Source organism: Podarcis vaucheri, assembly GCF_965113315.1.
Source record: "Podarcis vaucheri genome assembly, chromosome: 10".
Classification (NCBI taxonomy): domain Eukaryota; kingdom Metazoa; phylum Chordata; class Lepidosauria; order Squamata; family Lacertidae; genus Podarcis; species Podarcis vaucheri.
In genome coordinates this window covers 49,754,886-49,775,804 of record NC_138748.1, presented here as the reverse complement: position 1 = coordinate 49,775,804, position 20,919 = coordinate 49,754,886, and the positions used below count along the sequence as shown (strand labels likewise).

At 45.1% G+C, this 20,919-nt stretch overlaps 2 long non-coding RNA genes across 2 annotated transcripts in view; both read left to right on the top strand.

Annotated features, from left to right (window-relative positions):
- The first annotated feature begins 3,527 nt into the window (after nucleotides 1-3,527).
- Nucleotides 3,528-20,919, top strand: part of LOC309542425 — a 63,512-nt gene continuing 46,120 nt past the window's right edge. Inside the window, exon 1 of the long non-coding RNA XR_014224231.1 lies at nucleotides 3,528-3,859. This is a non-coding gene — a long non-coding RNA (uncharacterized lncRNA). The remainder of the gene's footprint in view (nucleotides 3,860-20,919) is intronic.
- On the top strand, nucleotides 13,734-19,889 carry LOC309542430. Its single transcript, XR_014224237.1, has 3 exons — nucleotides 13,734-14,316; nucleotides 16,581-16,748; nucleotides 18,291-19,889. It is a non-coding gene; the product is annotated as an uncharacterized lncRNA (long non-coding RNA).

Below are 20,919 nucleotides of genomic sequence, written 5' to 3'. Positions count from 1 at the left end.
GGCGGTGGTCGTGCTGACACGCCCAGGCACCCACTGGGTGTGGTTTAATTCACTTAGCAAGAAAAGCCAGAGACTGCTCTAGGCCTGAACCTGCCAACAATTTTGTGCCTTTCGGGGCAATGAATCAATCTGCAAGGTATTCCGTATCCCCATTTCCAGCCAATGACAGGAGATCCTCTTTGAAGCTACATAATAGCCCTTGTTCCTTTTCAGTTGTTCTTTCCTTAAGCCCTCGGTTTAATGATGTGTGAGAAGGAAGTGGCTTTTTGTCTTCCTCTTCCTCCCTAGCTGCAGATTTATACTCCTGTTCCAAGAACTACAATTTAATAATGGCATTTCAATAAATTCATCTCTCTCTCTCCCCCCGCCCCTTTCATTCCCCAAGAATGGTATGTTTCTTTTCTTTCTTTTTAATGCTCTCTATTCCTGGTGCAAGCAATAAAATATTAAAGTTATTCTTTGTAGTTGCCCTATAGGAGGAACGCCACCTCTCCATCTTTGACAGTGATTGAGGTACAGGAAACTTAAAATAAAATCACCACCCTTTTCCTCTTTCCTTTTGGCAACGGTTTCCAATCCGTACAGAGACAAATACTAGGTTTGAAATATTGCCTCGGAAAAAAGGGAGCCACTCCCAGCCCTCTGGGGTTGCCTTCATCAAGCTAGATTCTGTTGCTGAGAGATATCCATATAGTACATAAGGGCTTTGTTCTGGGGCTGATTCAAACCAGCCACCCTCAAGAAAGGCCATGAACCAAACCAGAACCTCTCATATCTCTAATTTCCTCCTTTGTGGACAATGTTTCCACCTAAAACTCCTGTTTCCCCCTTGCATATTTTCGCCTGATGCAGGGGGACAAGGGGCCGGCCCTATCATTAAGCAGAGGGAAGCACCCACCCTGAGACAACTGATTTTCCAAGTCATGAAAAAGCTGCAAAGTGTTAGTTATTTATTATCATTGTGTTATTACAGACAGGGAGAGGTGCTTGTGGAATATTCTGCCTTGGGTGACAAAATAACTGGGCTGGTGTTGGATATCATGTCCCTGGACTTGGAATGGGGAACCATTTGCCACTTGAGCACTGACAGCAAAATGTTTATCTGGCCAGCCCTGCAGGAGGAAATGTGACCTCTGTTTTGTTTTTACTGCTATACATCACAAGCAGCGCCTGCCATAAGAAAAACCTGGGACAAGGAACATAGGAAGCCACCTTAGACTGAGTTAGACCACTGGTCCATCTAGCTCCGGATTGTGTGCTAAAACTGGCAGCAGCTTTCCAGGATTTCAGGTGGGATCTCTCCCCACCCCCCACCCCGCCGCCATACCTGGAGATGCCTGCAATTGAATCTGAGACCTTCTGCATATAAAACAGATTCTCTGGTACTGAGCTACCCAAGGAAGTCAGTAGTCGTTATCCCTGAAAGTTTTTCCCTCTGCTCACCCAGGCAAGCCTCTAGGACAGGCATCCCCAAACTCGGCCCTCCAGATGTTTTGGGACTACAACTCCCATCATCCCTGGCTAACAGGACTAGTGGTCAGGAATGATGGGAATTGTAGTCCCAAAACATCTGGAGTGCCAGGTTTGGGGGTGCCTGCTCTAGGAAGTGGTGAATATGTCAATCTCAGTTTCTCATTTCCCCAATCTTAAATTCACTTCTCCACATTTCCACAACGGTTTATGAAAAACAAGTCCTCATGAAAATCCGTGCAAATTTCATTCTGTGTGTGTGTGTGTGTGATTTTGCCTAGCAATACACATTTTTGTGGGTGAGTTTCCCCAACTATAATACATATATCTGTGTTATTTTCACAAACACATGCATTTTTTATGCACAACTGACCCTAGTGTATGCATTTGCAGCCCATTACTTGACTGAAGAGCTGCGTTGCAAAATTCTGAGAAGTGCAAATTTCAAAGGATAGTCATTCCACTGTTTGCATATTGTTAGTGTGAATTTGGTCAATTCAGCTTTAAATGCAAACTCAGTCAAATTCCTTCTTCATCTATACAAGACTCCCTCTGCACATGCCTGACCCTAGTGCTGGAATTAACAATGGGGCCAGAGTGGGAGACTGACCCCCTTACATGTTGTAATGGCCTCCACTACTGTTTTACAGGGGCCATGATTTGGCTAAAATTCCTGGGGCTAGGACATGGGAATGGGGAATTCACTAAAAGCTCATCAGAACATTATCTGGTTCATCATGTTATAGCATGGGTAGGAAAACTAAGGCCCAGGGGCCGGATCTGGCCCAATCGCCTTCTAAATCTGCCCCAAGGATGGTCTGGGAATTAGCATGTTTTTACATGAGTAGAATGTGTCCTTTTATTTAAAATGCATCTCTAGGTTATTTGTGGGACCTGTCTGGTGTTTTTTCCGTGAGTAGAATGTGTATTTTTATTTAAAATGCACCTCTGGGTTATTTGTGGGGCATAGGAATTTGTTCATCCCCCCTCACAAAAAAATATAGTCCGGCCCCCCCACAAGGTCTGAGGGACAGTGGACCAGCCCCCTGCTGAAAAAGTTTGCTGAACCCTGTGTTATAGCATCTGCATTGTTATAGTGCAGATATAGGGAGTTTCTGTTCCTCCAACGTATGAAGAACCAGTGGTAACCTATGAACTGGGGCTATAACTTAGATCATGGCAAACACAGAGAGCAAACAAGCCTCCTTATGTGCACACAATTCCGCAAGAGACTCCACTGGTGGCATTAGCACTCCAGTGCATTGCAAGAAACTAGAGTCCTGGAATGTAAATGGCCTCACAAGCTTCATTTATGAGGCTCTGGGCAAGTGCAGACGTGATAACCTCTGAGAGGGCACCCCAGGATGTTCAGGGACGGTGCAGGCTAAGGTGCCAGAGAAATGTAACAGCAACAAGGTTTTGCAAGATAAGGTATTGGGCAGCGTGTTCTTCAACTCCATTTGCTTTGATATTGATTATCCATATTGACACAGTCTGGTGCCTTTCCAGAGCTACATTAATCATTTGCTCTAGAGATGGGGTGGGGTGATTAAGGAGGCAGTCATTTTCAGATGTGGGAAATAATATATGTATCATGTGAAAGAGCCATTGAAATGAAAAGGGTGATGTCCCGTTTTATCCATTTTATCCTGCCTGAGTTGCATCCCATTCTCATCTAGGCAACCTGTAAAACCATAAAGACAATACAAATTATATGCAATAATGTTTTATCAGAAAGAGTCATTTTACTAGTTGGCCAACTTTATGAAAAGCTATTCTGTCCACCACTGTGCTCTTGTATGCTTCCATTCATTTCAGTAAAATATAATGTTTGTGGAGTGAGGGCGGGGAGGAAACCAGTAGTAGTGAATGCCACTCATATTAGTTCAAGTGATTTCTGTTCCTGATGTCAGACAAACATGCAGATTGTGGCAATTTCCACTCCCATTTCTGATGACGTTCTCTGAGATGGCAGAGAAATGAAAACCGTTGGAACTCAGCTCTGCTTCACAGATTGAACTTTGTCCCTTGGTAGCTACACCATGGGATAACTAACATTTGCCTATAGACAGATGGCTTCAATTTATATTCTCAGGACTCTGGGCTTTCTTGGAAGCAAATAAGTGGTTTCTTTTGCAATGGCAGATATGTTGCCTGAATGACCATCTTCGTTGCCATTATGAACCTTCCCCTGCAATGTAACCTCGCGGGATGAGGGTCAACATCAAGGCCCGACAGAACATTTGCTGTAGAAAATGTGTCAGAATCCTTTGCAAGGAGCTGACATTCTTATGAGGTGGCTCCTCATAAACCAATGTGGAGAGGCTTCCCAGAGAGTAGGAAGATTGGAAAAACACCACTCTGGACAGTAGCAGCAAGGCTAAAGACAGTGATTCAAAAGGATGAGTGACAAACAGGGATTGTCAGGGATAAGTAATAATCATTCAGGAGGTACCTGCCGTTTTCCTTTAGAGTAACCTGGGGGACATATGGCAGCTACCCAAGAGTAAAACAAATTTACCTTGTGATAAATGCTTTGTACCTATAATGTATTTCCCAGTCCTCAGACTCAAAGAGCTCTCCCCCCCCTTTCAGTCTGGTTGCGCATTTAGAGAGTGTTTATTTTTGCAAAAAGCTATTATCAACCAGCTGCTCATAAACTCTCCTCTGCAATGCAAGAATCTTTGTGCTGCGTAAGTGCCTTGCCTCTCTAAGTGCATATTCCACTGGTTCGAATTAACTGCTAACTCTTCATGATTATGGCTATCATTCATCTCCAGCAATTTCAGTCAGGTTTAGACTTAGCCGTGATGACATCATCCTGCTAAGAAAGAAGCCCGAAGGGGCTTACTGTCCTCAAGGCAAGGCTGGACCTGTGCTGGATCCGTCTTCCTGCTATCTTTCAAGGTATATGAGATGTGCAAAGCGGAGCACCTCCCCTGCCTTCCCGAAAGTCATTTTGCTTTTAAATTATGCATCCCATTCAGATCATGCGCCTTTTGGGGACTTGGGTGTTACATCTAACTAAGTAGCTGCCCCATTTGGAAATGCACTGAAATGGATTTACCATCTAAACCAATAAAATTTGCACAGGGCATTCTTTATGTCTAGAGATATCTCCCCTTTAACATCTGCGACCCATTAAGACGTGTTTTTCCTGGCTCTTGAATAAACAAAAGCCATATGAATGGTGTGTGTGTCCCTGCTGCCTCCCGCCACTCTCTCTCTCTCTCTCTCTCTCTCTGGACCTACCTTATATTATCCTTGATGTACAGGTTTTGAGGACCATAACTATTTGAGAGTAAAAACAAACAAACACAAAGCCACACAAATGGATTGCAGAAGAATGACTGAGTCGGGCAACAGCAAGTCATAGTAACACATTTATTGATCGAAGGAGTTGTAAGGGACATGGCCAGTGACCAGTCTTGTTGGGAATCTAAGGCGAGATACCCACACAGCAGAAGTCGCCCCAAGTTCCAGTTACCACACAAAGGCAGCTTAGGGTCCAAAATAGTTTACTGCTGTAGAAGATTAGGCTTCAGTAATGCAGTTCCAGATGTTCATATATGCACACAGTTTGTAGGCTTTGCAGCTACAGATATATACAAAGCACAAAGCATTCCTGTTGCCCCAGCAATTCAAGATGTAACACAGAATGACTCACAGACAGACAGACTCACTGACTGACCCCAATACACAGACACAGATCCCAGCATAATGAGCTAAAGTGTATTAAACACATATAGATGGCACTGGGCTGTTGCCATAGCAACTGGCTTGGGCACCTGTTGGCTTATCTCATACATACAGTGATTTGCGCTTATGAAGGAAATCAATCCCTTCTTCCATGTCCAGTTCCTCCAATAAGTTTCTGAAGTCTGAGATGGACCAGGGTGGGGATGCTTTAGACTTATGCCTTATTTTGAGCCCAGCAGTGTGTGTACAGTGGTACCTCAGGTTAAGTACTTAATTCGTTCCGGAGGTCCGTTCTTAACCTGAAACTGTTCTTAATCTGAAGCACCACTTTAGCTAATGGGGCCTCCTGCTGCCGTCGCGCCGCTGGAGCACGATTTCTGTTATCATTCTGAAGCAAAGTTCTTAACCTGAAGCACTATTTCTGGGTTTGCGGAGTCTGTAACCTGAAGCGTATGTAACCTGAAGTGTATGTAACCTGAGGTACCACTGTAGTTCATTGCACAGGGACCTGAAGCAGGACCCTCCCCCCCACGAGGTCACTTCCAGACTGTTACTATTTGGTGGGAGGAATTCAGTTACATACCAGCAAGCAGGTCTGTGCTAATAAAGTGTTCTGGTGCGCTGGTGAAAAAACACAACAACCAGCCTTTGGCAATAAGGAAAGTCATGTAACTTCCACATAAACAAATCAGGATGGATTGGCACTCCCAGACAGGGGTCCCAGACTCTGAGCTTTCATTTTTTTAAAAAAGGAAAAGAGACAGCCAAGGAAAAAAGTGTCATATATTAACATTAAAGATAATATCAATCCCAGAATTGCAATTATTTGAAACAGTTAAGAATAGGGGAAATATGTGCATGCTGCCTGTAATCTCTGGTGAGAATATAGAGGGAGCAAAAAGTACTCAGAGAATGGGAGAATTCCACCAGCAAGAACTGAGGGAGGTCACTGTTAATGTAAGCGCTAAATTCCTTCTACTCATATTTAATGTTAAAATACATTTGTTGCATTCTTATGTAATTTGCATTTTTAGAACATTTTAAAAGTGCCTTTCTGCATGCTTAAAGGCATACAGTGCCCACCAGTGAAACTTTCTTTTAAAAAGCATGGTGGAGGTGATGTATATGTGGTTCTTTGAAACTTTCCTTCTACTGTAGGGGTGGGAGACTGCTGGTCCTTCAGACGTTGTTGGATTCCAACTTCCATCAGCCCTAACCAGCATGGGAATGGTAGGAGTTTTAGTCCCCACAACATCTGGAGGGCCACAGGTTCCTCACCCCTCTTCTTAGGCCTCTGCTCTGCCACCTGCTACCACTTTCCCCTTTCCTGAGATAAAGCTTTTTTGCCTGCGGGCAAGGTAGAGAGACTAGCGTAGCAAGAAAGGCAGAGAGCAGCAGAGGAAGGAGGCAAACTCTGTTCGAGGAGGGGCACCTCTCCTCTGCTTCAAATAATCACCCCATACTGTGCATGCGAAGACAGGCTCTGAGCAGACCAGACCAATAGTGGCTCCAACAGTCAAGAAGGAGGTTTCTGCATGTGCTATAGCAGGAAGTGAGGGGCAGATGGGGCTCATCAACATGGGAAGGGAGCCCATCTAGGAGAAGGAAAACTCTGGTCCTAAACCTCCACTGCTTTGCAGGATATCTTTGGGAGAAGAAAAGGCTAAGGAGTACACCCTAGACAAATCTGGAGTGGAGTCCCTAATGCAGTTGAATGGTGCCTTGAACGCCTCCTTCCAGCAACTCCTGCAGCCAAGCTGGTGCCAAATGTCTTGCTCTGCTTTCCTTTGGACCACATCAGTGAGGCCAAGAGGGGAGTTTTGTTGTCAGGGCAGTCCAGGACTTCCATACACACTGCCCAAACTTGTGCCCTGGGAAGGTCACTTGAGTGCTGCTAACCCAGCGGTTTGACAGAGGCACACTCCATTGTCTCTCAAGACAGACGGATGCCAATAAACAGCCACTATCCCTCAGTCAAAACCATTTCTCCAGACCTACGCACAATACACAGCAGACTTCCTCTTCATACCTAAAGTTGCTCCAAGCAACCTTCGCCACATGAGGGGGAAAAGTCTTCGTAATCTCCTGCCCTATCTGAGAGAATAACAAGCTGCTGCAAGCAAAATGAACAGAGCGCAAGCTGTTTTGCTGTCCTAGATGATGACTGCAGATTCCAAGGGTTTCCAGGCCCCTCCTGCTGTTCTTTCTTCTTCTTCTTATTCTTCTTCTCTGGACTGGAATTTTAATGGTTCTGATAAGAGAGAAACGCCACCTTTCATCAGATGGTTTGTGGTGTTTATTTTAGCTCTTTGCTTCCTTCCCTGCAATTGCTTCTGCACACAACCCTGCGCTATCAGTTGAAGACAGGCAACCTTTTCAGCCATCCTCACCAAAGCACTTGAACCATCCATTACCCCGAACCTGTTTGCGATAATAATAAATAAATGAATTATCAGCAGTGGTAGCCCCAGGGGGGAAATCTGGGCAGGGGCCACAGAAGGGGCAAAGAGAAATAACAGTGTTTGTTAGTTCAGAATTGGTGGGGGGGAGGGGAAGAACAAGCTCCTTCTCTTTTTTGGGGGGTGCCTGCCCCCCTGTCCCTCCTATGGTTATCAGCCGCACTTGCATGGGATGTCAGCAAAGGAAGTGAGGCTTCACCCATGCTTCGGTCTGGACTTGAAAAATGAAAAGAATGAAAGGTCAATTGAAAGATCAAATGACACAGCAATCCTGAGCAAGGGGAGCTATTATAGTTGGGGCACTGCAGGGGTTAAAGATATGGAAGGCGAGGTTCCTGGTTCAAGTCTATCTTCAGCCACCAACTCACTGGGGCTGACATCCCTGGTCACATGAGAAGAGGAATCCACATCACAGCTCCTCCTTGAACATCCTATTTTTGTGTTAGCTATTGACACAGCTAAAAGCAGTCTTCCCACCAGATACAAACTGGGAGAGTGCTGCTGCTTTCAGGCCCAGTTTGTGGGCTTTTGGGAGGGTTACAGTTTGGAGGGTCAATGTGGATGATACCCACCGATCCTTTCCAAACCTGTGGTCCTTATGTGTGTGAGGTTAGAATCTATAAGAGGAAACCTGTTTAACCTGTTAGATGATTTCCTCTGGCCAGTTCAGCACCACCATTTACATGTCCAAAGGGTGAGTCCTAGGTGGGCCTTTTTGCTACCTTACCTGGCTGGATTCTACATCATCCTAGGAGTGAGAACAACAGGCCAAGTGGGGCTGTCTGTGTGCGAGTTTAGGCCAGAAGATGGAAGCACAGAGGCTTATTTTGCTCTATGCTGGATACAAACCTATGATTTGGGGGTCTCCCACAGAACCTAATGGGGAGGCAAGATCTGTGGAGTGTTAATGATGTGAGCCCTTCCTTCCTATGCTCAAGTTGTATGTACGTGTAAATAAAAGCACATATCCAGTCTCCATTGACCATCATTCCAAGGAAATGGAACCCTGGGTAAGTGCTGGAACCCCTGGAGTCTCTGACTTCTCAGAGACATGGAACAATATGAATAAACATATTGCTGATATTCAGGGTGGAAGATCTTTTCTCCCTCATACCTGCAATGCTGCTCCAGTAGGGTTCCAGGTGCAACAAGCCCCGGGAAATCTAATATTGCATGTGCTGTTGTTATCTCAAGCCGTACGGGGAATGTGCATAAAGAGGCATCAGCGTGCATCTTCAAAAAACCTTTTCACTCCCCAGCAATGTATGATGTGTATTTCTTTTTCATGGCAGCAAATAAATCTTTGCTTTTACTATGTTGTGCCAGCAAACAATCTTCCCTCGTTGAATCATTTGCCTGCCTGCTGCTGTGCAAAGATGCAAACAGATGTCACACACTTCAATGTTCAAAGAACAGCCCCAGCCATCCTTGATGGGGAGTCTACCTGGCCGAAGGTTACATGATACAGCACTAAAAGTTCTGGAATGCCAGTAGAGAAATCACGCTGGTTACAGAATCATTGGTGCTAAGAAAGAAAGAAAAAGCTTTCCTAATTGTTTTTCCTTGGCAAATCTTGCCCCTTGCTCTGGAAAAAGGATTTTGTTCATTTTAAGTAGTTTTCCAGAGTGGCTGTTGGATGTTTTTTAAAAATATATATATATGGTAGACTGGAAGTTTTTAACGATGGGCTATTTATGCCTTTCTGTAACCCTAGCAAAATTGGTCTTGTTTTGTTAGTAGGGGAAAACACCCTTCAGTCAGAGCACTTATGGTCAATGGTCCAAAAACTCTTCTAAGTTACTGCTGTTCTGGAGCCTTATTTACCTCATGGATCAACTGAGTGCAGTAGCAGCCGTGGGTTAAAGGCTCAGGGTCCCATGTCCTCCCTTCAGAAGCATGTGTGTGGCTTCTGTCGAAATCAATGGAAGCACTGTTTATGCATCCAAAAGCCAAATTTGGCTCCGGGTTTTTATAGTTTCCCCATAGAGCTCAAATTGATTCCAGCGTAATAGCTATTTCTTTACTATGCAGACTACTCCGTGCATCAAAAGGCTGGCTGGAGCCTTCACAACTTGATGGTAGCTTCAGGGACCTTGTGTATTCTGATGAGCTTTTCCAGTCCAGCATAATCCTCTTCAACTGCCTCCAACTTTCTCTTCTTGTTGTTCCTTTCACTGTTTATAGCGTTGAGAGCAGATTTCAGTGGAGGAGTGTATTTCCAGGGGCATATTTTCACCACAAACAGGTAATTCTCTTTCCCCAAGAAACCCTGGGAATGATAGCTCAGGGCAGGTGTGCCAATTCTATTGGGCTGAGATAACTTTGAACACTCATAGTATTTGTTGGCAGGGGGCTGGGCCTGAGGAGAGAAGGCGCTGCTACTGCCCCACACATACCTGCATCTCCCTTGCTACTTCTCAGCTGTCTCCGCCGGTACCTCCTCCTCAGAGACGCCACCTTCCTTCCCTCCTCAGTCTGGGCATGGTCATGGAGGCCTCCTCCCAATGATGTGATGGTCGCATGTGTGACATCACACATGCGTGCTGATGGACAACTTGCTACTCTCTTTCTTAAGGTTAGAATAATAGAATCACGGAATTGTAGAGTCGGAAGGGACCACAAGGATCATCTAGTCCAATTCCCTGCAATGCAGAAATCTTTCACCCGACTTTGGGCTCGAACCCATGACCCTGTGATTAACAGTCTCATGCTCTACCAACTGAGCTAGTTGGAATCGAACCAGTTCTTTATCTTTAAACTGGATTTGGACCAGAAAGCCCTTAAAAGTGAAGAGCGTCCTCTGTACAATCAGTAACACCTGGTCAATATTCTACGATTGTCAAGGCAAGTTGTAGTACTGCCCTTAGTGAGCACTAAAAACGATCTTCTGGAAAATGCTCATTTTAAAACCCAAGTGAAATGAGTTCTGATAAAGCTCCAAGGAGTATCCAATCAATTAAAGAGCCTCGAAAGAGAAATGGAAAACCGCATACTTCCAAAGCTTTTAGGGCTGTTTCCAATTCAAAACACTGGTTAGTTCCTGCTACATGGAAGTTTCACCTTAATTGCCTTTAGGGAATAATTGGACCAGATCAAGACAGAAGTTTGATGTTACGCATTCTTAAAATGCAAGGGAGCAAAAGATAAAAAGTAGCATGGCCATGCATTTCGGGACGTCTTGAGAAGATGCAAAGAAACTGTGGACTTTGCATAAACATTTGTCAAAATCCAAGAAAACCAAACCAAGATGGTAGATTAGCAGTGAAAAGCATTCAGCCATGAACTCACAGCCATTCAGTCCATCAGACCCTATGCCCAAGCTGCTTGGCCCATTATGCAGGCATGTCAGCCTCCCTGCTCTACAGTACGCAAGGGAGATGGTTGCATAGTCCATGACTGGGATGAGTTTCCATTGATGGAGACCTAGTCCACACATAATACATGACTGCTGTACTTGATGTACTACTAGTCCACTGAAAACCATTGTGTTGAAGTGATGCTTGGGTCCCTTCACATATGCCAGGTTGCTGCAGCCATCAAATCATGCCCCCCATTTGTTATGGGCCACAGCTATCATCACCCCTGACCATTGGCCATGATGGCTAGTGCTGCTCGGAGTGATGGTCCTAAACAGTTGGAGGGCACCAAGTTGGGAAAGGCTAGCATGGAGCTTTGTTGCTATGACTACCATAGGCCACAATATTTTGCGGGGACATCTAATGATGCTTTATGAATGTTTGCAAGATGCCTTTAGCTAAGAACGAGCAGTGTGCAGCTAAAGAAATCATGACATCAATAGTCTTAAACCATTGTTTTGGCTTATTTTTAAAATGTTTTAAAGATTTTGCCTTGTTGCTAGGCAACAGCTCCTGCTGAGGACCATGAGACAAAGGAGTAGAGCAGGAGTAGCCGACATATTGCTCTTCAGATGTTGAACTCTCAACTCCCATCATCTCCAGCCCAAGTGCCCAAAGATTAGGAAAGACGGGAATTAGACTGGATTTTTTTTTAATCACCCCTTATATAGCCAGTTGATCACTGAGCTCTGCAGGTGAGAGACCTCTAGAAACCAGACCTTTAGTGTTGTGGCACCTACCCTTTGGGATAGGTGCCACAGGGAACTCTTGTTAAATATTAGACAGGCACAGACTCTTGGTTCATCCATACTTCTGCATGCCAAGGAAGCACAGGTTGCAACAGCTTCCCACTTATTTTGCACTTTCTAGGCAAAGCTTTTGCCTTTGCACCACTGCTTCCCCCCAGAAAACCTGCTCTTTAGCACTAAACCAGAGTGGACAGTGATCTGCAGAATTGCCATTTGCTAAACCACAGCTTTTCTTGGAGGAAAGTGTCGGGGCAAGTGGAGGTGTGGCTAAGCCCCCGGTTGTCCTTTTGGTGCCAACTAAAGACCTTCCTCTTCCACCAAGCCTTTCAGATAGAGATCTTTCCTAGCATGCATGTTGTTTGGATTGTTTTCCACATGCTTTAAATGCTTTTTGTGCTTGCTTTACCACTTGTCCTTTGCCACCCTGGGCTCCTTTGGGAGAAAGGGCAGGGTATAAAGTAAAGAAAAGTGAACAAGGCCTAACTTGCTTTTTATAATAAAAATGTGCTCCTTTGTTTTAATGCCACCTGAGTGCTTCTGCACAAGTCCTTCTAGTTTGAATTCTGAAGGGGAAATAAGAGGAGATTATTTTCTTGGAATTAGGGTGGAATCCTGGCTTGAGAGATGGCCTGGAAACTTTTGCCCATTTTTCGAACAGACCTAGGAATTCTGGTTTTCTGCTCGACTAGGCAGCCTCTTCCACGGCACCTCGTTTGTTCACTGAAAAACATTGCTCAAAAACCCAAATCTGACTCATATGTTTGCTGCTTGGCAGCGTGAGTATAATAACTCTCCACTGTGTGGAAGCCTCCTTTATGCCACAGGCAGTAAATAAATACAGGAGATGCAAACCATACTTACATAAACTAATACCACTTGTAAAAATATCAAGCGATTTCGCATACAAGCGATTTAGCATACAAAGTGCAACTGTTGAGAGGGAGGTCGAGATGAACAAGGCCATTGTAATAAGGCTGTGGCATGGAGTGCACCTTTTTCCTTTACCAGGGAAGATATTGCCGCAACTTGCAGCACTCAGCAGAAAGTAGTAGCACATCCAAGTGCCAGCATGCTACTATACCAAAAGGGCACCCTGCCTTCCAGACAGCAGAACTGTTCTAGATAGAAGCATGTCTGCTGTACAAGGTGGGGTCTGGGGTTCTGAGGAGGTCCACACATACCCTCCAACATACCCACACAACATCACGGAGCCCAAAAGATGCAATTTCTGGGGGCTGTGCTCGCAGGTTTGGGGGGAAGAGATCTTGGCATGAAATCACATAAGATCACAACACTCAAAATGGCTGCTATGCTCTTGCAGGAGAAACTGGAATGTCCCGTTTTTCCCGGGACTCTTGTGGGGTATGCTACTGGATGGATCTATGTTATAGGTGGTCCTCCAGATGTTGCTGGACTACAGCTCCCATCAACAACAGCGAACACAGCTGGTGGTCAAGGATGATGGGAGTTGCAGTCCAGCAACATCTGGAGAGACCAGGTTGACTATCTCTGTCCTGTGTTCTTCTAGAAAGTCAGCACAACTCTTTGCATGGCTTCCCTGCCATTTTGAGGGAAATTTCCTTGGCAAATGGCACAGCCAGAGGGTTTTCTCTTGCTCTCTAGGGGTTAGGATGCCTGTTTGTTTGCTTGCAGAATGAATGAATTAATCAATAGCATTTATATCCCACCTTTTTCTCCAAGGAGCTCAAGGTGGCATGCGTGGCTTCCCCCTTCCCCCATTTAATCCCCACAACAACCCTGTGAGGTAAGTTGGGCTGAGAGGCAGTGACTGTGAGCTTCATGGCCGATTAGGGCCATGGACCCTGGTCTCCCATGTCCTAGTCTGACGCTCTAAACAACCACGCCACCCTGGCGCTCATTTCATTTCATTTATTATTCTTAAAGAAGTCAGAATTTAGGTTGAGGGGGGAAAATGGAGGGGTGTGCGATGTGAGAAATCAAAACAGCAGCAGCCTTTCCCCGTATTTGGTGCCGGCTCCAAGAGCCAGGTGGTTGACCTTGGCAGAAGGCACATGTGTGCACCTTGTGTTTCCTTTGCAGCCACTCCCACAGGTTCTGTTGAGTCAAGGCAGGTAGGGTGGGTGGTGGCCGGCAACTTGGCAACTTGGCAGCGGCATCCGTGAGAACTTCTTCAGCACCTCCTGCCCTCCACTTCTCTGATATTTTACTGTGCAGGAGTGGAACAAGAAAGGGTTCCAGTCCTCCTGGAGTCTACCATCCCCTGACCACCTCTCTCTAGTCTCCCCGGGTACCAAGAGAGTAACCACCATTCCTCCAAAGCAACCTCTTTTGTTCCTCCTGGGTCATTGCCAGGCTACCAGTCAGACACTGCCGTTGCTTGCCTATTCTTGCTCTAGACTGCCTGTTTACTCCTTCCTTTCCTCCCTCCTCTCCCCTCCTTAGTTTCTCTACCTAACTTTGAGTCTACCAGCTTGCCTTCCCTTTGGCTTACCTGAATCATTGCTCCTGCTAACACCCCACCTTCAGATGGACTTCCCTCAGGAGCTGGTGATGGCCACCAACCTAGATGGCTTTAAAAGAGGATGAGACAAATTCATGGAGGTGAGGGCTATTGAAGACTACCAGCCATGATGGTTATGCTTCTGAACACCAGCTGCTGGAAACTACAGGAGGGGAGAGTGTTCTTGTGCCTGAGTCCCACTTGTGGGTTTACCACAGGGTCCTGGTTGGCCACAGCGAGAACAGGATGACTAGACTAGATGGGCCAATGGGCTGATGCAGCAGGCTCTTCCTATGTTCTTAGGTTCTGAGCTCATAGCCTCGGCCCAGTATACCTGAAGGAGCGTCTCCACCTCCATCAATCTAACAATACTCTGAGATCCAGCACTGAGGGCCCTCACTGCGAGAAGCCAAGTTACAGGGAACCAGGCATAGGGCCTTCTCAGTAGTGGCTCCCATCAGATGTCAAAGAGATAAACAACTATCTGACGTTTAGAAGGCATCTGAAGGCAGCCCTGTTTAGGGAATTTTTTAATGACTGATGTTTTAATGTATTTTTAATTTCTGTTGGAAGCCGCCCAAAGTAGCTGGGGAAACCCAGCCAGATGGGCGGGGTACAAATAAATTATCAGTATTATTATTATTATTATTATTATTATTATTATTATTATTATATCACCTGACTTACCATTGCTTCTGCATCCAATTGTCCCTTCTATGGATGGGCTCCCAGTCTTACTTCCAATTTGGGTCCCCAAACTGATTCCTGGATGCTCCATTTCTTAGGGCCTTGGAAGCCGCAAGTTCCACAGTGTCACACTCATTGTCGAGGAGATGAAAAATATCCCGCAGCAAAGACAATCTACATATCTCTCATGCAAGGCAAAAGCATATGTTATGCTTTAGTTATATTTTTCTGCTGTTGAAGAACAGACTACATGGGGAATTAACATGCCCAGTCCCTGCACAAGAAGGGACTAACCATAGCCATATAAGCTTGGGCATCAGCGGCAAGTGCCAACTTCCCATGGTTCTGGTGGCATCCCTACGTCAACAATTAGGCATTTCCTTTGTGTGATTTTAGGATAAAACATTCATTTCGAAAGCTTTTGCTTTGCTAGGGAGAGGGAGGGAGGGAGGGAAAACCAAGGAAACCTATAAAATGAGCCATCTGAGGAACAAAGACAGCCAACATCCACTGCAATATCCTTAATGGCACTTCCATGTGCTTGTTGAGGGGAAACATGGAGCAGGAAGCAATGTAAATGAGAATTGACAGAAAAATGATTTGACATCAAGTTCACGTTAAGCTAATGGATTGTAGCATCTGATAAATCCTCGCAGTGGACCTGAACTGATTTATGATTTCTTGCTGAAACTGTGAAAGCATGGGATTCCACATGGCTAGAATCAAAGGCGAGGCTTTTCTCTGATACCTTTGCTTTGATTCCCAAGGATGTGCTTGCTAATATGCCCCATTTTCCTGCTTCAGAATTCTATGGAGATATGGATGGCACGGGTCCCCCTCTGTTGGAAAGGCCAACTGCAGCAGGTGAAAGATTATGCAGCCTTCAGAGGTGCATGCAGCTGGGACTGTGTGCAGTATGGTCTATGGTGCAAATAACTTCCGAGAGCTAGGTTTTCCCATTGTGCAAAGGAGAAAAATGAATCTCTCTGTAGGTAGGGCATGGCCTACTTGTTGGCAAGAGACAATGGACACTAATGACCCATTGGGCTGATCATGTTCTAAGACATTGTGGGACATGCTTTAGATCATACTAACTTTCCAGAGTGCAGGTGAAGTCACTTTTATATGGCAAAGCTGATGTGCAGAAATGTTTCTTTTTCTTTTCTGGATTAGAGGGTCCTGAAGGAGACTGAAGACTGCTTGCTGGTCTGCATCGCCTACTTAAACCAGACAGGTTATTACAAAGATGCCTCCTGTCTCTAGTGCTGCCTCATCATAAGTAAAACTTGAAAAGTGCTCCCCATTTTGTGGAAATGAAGGAAACTATAATTCTCCCTCTTTTGTCAAGGTGAAGGGAAGAATCAAAAGAGCTGGAAATATTATGATTGAAGGCCAACCTAGATATATCAGTTTGTGCTTTCTATCTTACAACATCCAGGGTCCCTCCAGGTGTCCTTTTAAATCATGTGTTCATTATGCTATGTGCTTAAGATGCTATCAGGGCAGCCACATGCAACCCCACTTTCAGTTCTGTTTGTCTCTGCAGAAGTTTTGAGGCTTCATACATCTTCCAGTTAATGCATATCTTGTAATTTCCTGCTGAAATCCCACAACTTTCCATACCACAATTGTTCAGGGATTTTATTTTTTTCTTTTGCCCTGTTTTGTTGTGCTATAGCCCTTCCGGACAGTAATAACATAGCAGCATTGGGGAAGCATCATGAAACAACCAGCAGAATAAACCCACAACTAATGCACTACAATGGTGTCAAGGTGACTAAAAGCAATTGAAATAGCAGTATCTCAAAGGTCTACTGGGTTCCCACTGCTTCTGCAGTTTTACAAGGTACTGGCAACCAATTTTCACGTGTTTTTCTCTGCAAGCGTGGGTACAACCAGTTTAATGGAAGGTGAAACTCACACAGCCCTTCACTTATGGGGAGAGGCAATGTAAGAGTTGCATGCAGAAGATCCCATGCTTGGACCTTGGCATCCACAATTGATGGCATACAATAGGGTGCAAACAGGCCTGTTTAAAGCTGCTGTGAGTCAGAACAGACCATGCTGGGTGAGATGAGCCAATGGCCTGATTCAGCACAAAGTAGCATCCTATATTCATAATTCTTCACTGTGAAACGGGTGAAAGGAGAATTGAGCTTTCAGCTTTACCGTGAAGCAGCCATGGAGTCAGGTCCGCAGGCGAAAGGCGCTAGAGGCCAAATGCTTCCACACAGACAAGCATTCTCTCAATTACATGTTTTCTTATTTTTTTATATTTGTTTTATGATGTTAGGAGATTTCAATCATGGCTGGGGAACCTGTGGCCCTCCAGATGCTGTTGGACTACAGCTCCCATCATCCCTGATCCTTGGCCATGCTGGCTGGGGCTGATGGGATTTGGAGTCCAACAGCATCTTGAGGGCTACATGTTCCTCACCTCCCGGCTCTAAATTGTAAATAGATTCAACATTTGTACTGCACAACCAGAGAGTAAATAGGGTTGAAAAGAAAAATGTAAAAGAATACTTTAAATGTTTTTATACAAGCTCACATGTAACTGCCATGGGTCCAGAGATCTAGATCAGAGATTGTGGTGCTTGTGATATCCATAACCACTTTGGGTCAGCTCCTAAAATGAAAACAGCCACCTCTGTAAATGTGGTCGACTGCTGCAGGATGTTTACTTCTTTACGCATTCTGCTACATCTTTCTTTAACCTTCTTTCTCTCTCTCTCTCTCTCTCTCTCTCTCTCTCTCTCTCTCTCTCTCTCTCATTTAAAGGACAGTAGCAAGATACAGGAAGATCTCTCTGGGGTTGTATAGCTGGCTGGAGTGGATGATATTTTAGCAGAAGAACCAGATGTTACTTTGGAGCTTTGTGGCTTAGCATGGATATTTCATTTTATAAGAAGAAGCTATTTTTGTCATACCAAGCAAATGTAATGGCCCTAAACTTGGGAGATGGAGGGGGTGGCGGGAAGGCGGCTTCAATTTCTTTTTAATTCTGTATGTCTTGGCCTGTTGCATTAGGCTTGAAATACTGTAGGATCCTCAGATTGTTCCTCTCTATTGGCCGCCTTTTATTCTTTTGATGCTTTTCAAAGGGCGCATCTGTTAAAATAGGAGCCTTGTCCTAACGCAGCAACAATGAATGTAAGGATTATGTAGACGATAGCATATTAGTTCCTGTCACTGGATGATTCGAATTTCCAGGTGTTTCCCTAATCTTTCCAAGGTTAGTTTTAAGTACTATAAAGCTACTTGGGACCACACAGCTAATATCTGGATAAGCTGCTCATTTCAGGTCCAATTTATCAATGCACCCAGCATATACATTCTACATGTGGTAGGTTGCAGGAATAACTGAACTTAACTTTTCCCCTTGCAGCTCACTCTTAATGATATTTCGTGGAAACAAATGCCCATGTGCATTCATTTGCATTGGACCACCTACCCACAACCCACCCATCACGTGTGAGCATGAGATGGGAAAATGAGTCACTCAGGTTGGTTCCTGGCTTCTCCTACTGCATGTGGACACCAAGGAAAACAAAGGAGAAAGGAAGAACGAAGATAAAAGGAAGAGAGGAAAAGGGGAAAGGGGAAAGAGATAAAAGGACTTCTGATTTTCTGTCTGTCAGTTACATATTTTAAAACAATATTCAAAATAGGATGACACCCAGCTGTTCTACCTTCTGCTGCTAACCAATACTTTCTTCATTCTTCAGACTCGGATATCTGAAATTCAATCATTTCCCTCAGATTTCTCTCTTAAGAACTGCCCAGCTCCTTGGGCAAAATTGTTCCCCGTTATTATTCTAATAAGCCTACAGAGTCAGCCCTCCATCCAAATAAGCCCAATTAGAGGGTGTCACTCAGTGGCTGTCATGGACCACCATGTTGCACCACAACATGCATCATAACGAACAGGTCACTTCACAGTGTGCTCCTTAACCACCTCTAGGTACAGTGGTACCTCTGGTTAAGAATTTAATTCATTCCGGAGGTCTGTTCTTAACCTGACACTGTTCTTAACCTGAGGTGCCACTTTAGCTAATGGGGCCTCCCGCTGCTGCCGTGCCGCCCCCGCGCAATTTCTGTTCTCATCCTGAGGTAAAGTTCTTAACCTGAGGTGCTACTTCCGGGTTAGCGGAATCTGTAACCTGAAGCGCTTGTAATCCAAGGTACCACTGTATTAGCAAAAGAGAGAAGGGGACAAATGAGAACAGATGTACACAGTCAAGCAGGGTGGGCTCCAGGTTTGGGCGGCCCTTGTGCGAGATCTCCTCATAGGGGTCCCCTCCACTAGCAAGCTCATTTCCTCCTCTACCTCAAGTCCCTCTCGGAGGAAAAGGCGGGGCAGAAATAAATATAATGATAAAAGCTTGCCCTCTCTCATCTTCGACCTTATCTACACAAACACGCAGAGAGGGAACAGGAACCATGTTGCTCCATCTCCTCACTCCTGTCTCTGCTTACATGCTCAGAGAGGACCGATGAACAGGCAGCAGCAGCAGCAGCAAGGAGCAGCAGGGCCAGGAAGTCCTATGGGTTGGCAGAAGGCCCCTTGGTATGACCTCAGCAGGCACCCGAGGATGCTGACATCTGATACCAGCTCTGCAGCCAAGACTTGTGGATAGGGACCGATGGCAGGCCAAATAAATGAGACGAGTATTACAATACACACAGCCAGTCTACAGCTGGTTGGGCTTACTAAACCATTGTCTTGTATTTCCCTCATGCACTCATGATGAGTGACCTTGATATGGCGTTCTTATAGAAGATAATTTTAACGGTTCTGTTAATTGCTGCTGATAAATGGAAAGGATATGTCCCTTAGGAAACTCGTTTAATCTTCTGGGTTAATTGAAACATCTGGTTAAAAATGTGTTTCTGGACTCTGTATTGTAAGGATCCCCATTTCTAAAGAGTTTAAGGCTCTCTAAGGTTCAGATTATTGGGTTATTAAATAAATCCCCAGTGCAAAGAAGACTTTTCCACTGACTCCTGACATGGCTCCTCATATTTATATCTGACATTTCATGCAAGCAGCCACCCCCTAATTATATTTGGACAGCATCTAGCTGAACAAGGCCCAGAGTTTGTAGTCTTACAGGCACTACCACAGTATAAATGCTGACCATCCTCGTCACACTACTTTCCAGATTGTGCAACTTCCTACATAGGAAGGAGGATAATCCTTGATCCTGCACGCTATCATTTTCCTTTCAGGGGCTTTAGGAATAAGAACACCAGCAATTATCTTAGCAGCAAATACTATTAGTGGAAATGAAACTATGCAGTGCTTGGCTAAATCCAGCCACAGAGTTTGACTTGCTGACCTTCTGCTGCATCCAAATCTTGCGGATGATTTAAGTTAAGCCGCTTACACTAGCAGCTTCTTCCTATGGTTACAATTTTCTCTATTTCCAATGCATCATATGTGTCCGCTGTAGCCCAGTCTGTTGGAAATATTAAGAGAAATGAATGGTTGCTCCCTCAGCCACCACGGGTAACTAAAGACTGGGGAGAAATTAGATTCAGTTTGCATTTAAAGGTGAACCTACCTAATTCAGCAGGGTATGGGGTGCTAGGGGAGGGGTAGTACCCCTGCTGGGGGACATGCCATCCTCCTTCTGGGGTAGTTTGTCCACCTTTGGTCCCCATCCTGCACTCAGCTCTCACCTTTGGCTCCTAGAAGCTGTCAGCATGCAACAGCAGCCACACCCCAGGAAACAGCTACACCTGGCCAGCTAAACCAGGTGAGGGTAGCCGATGGGTCTCAAACCCTCCTGTAGCCAGGATTTATTGGGGGGCAGACTTTATGTTAGGAGGAGTAGAACCAAGTTATCTGTGACACAATAGGTCAGTTAGTTAAGTATTTATATGTATTAACTTGATTTAGGGGAGGCAACTGCACACCCCTCCCCACACTCCAATGGTAAGGACTCCCTCTGCATGTGAAGGCTCTGGCAGATGGAGTGGATGAGACCAATAGTGGGTCCAGTGGTCAAGGA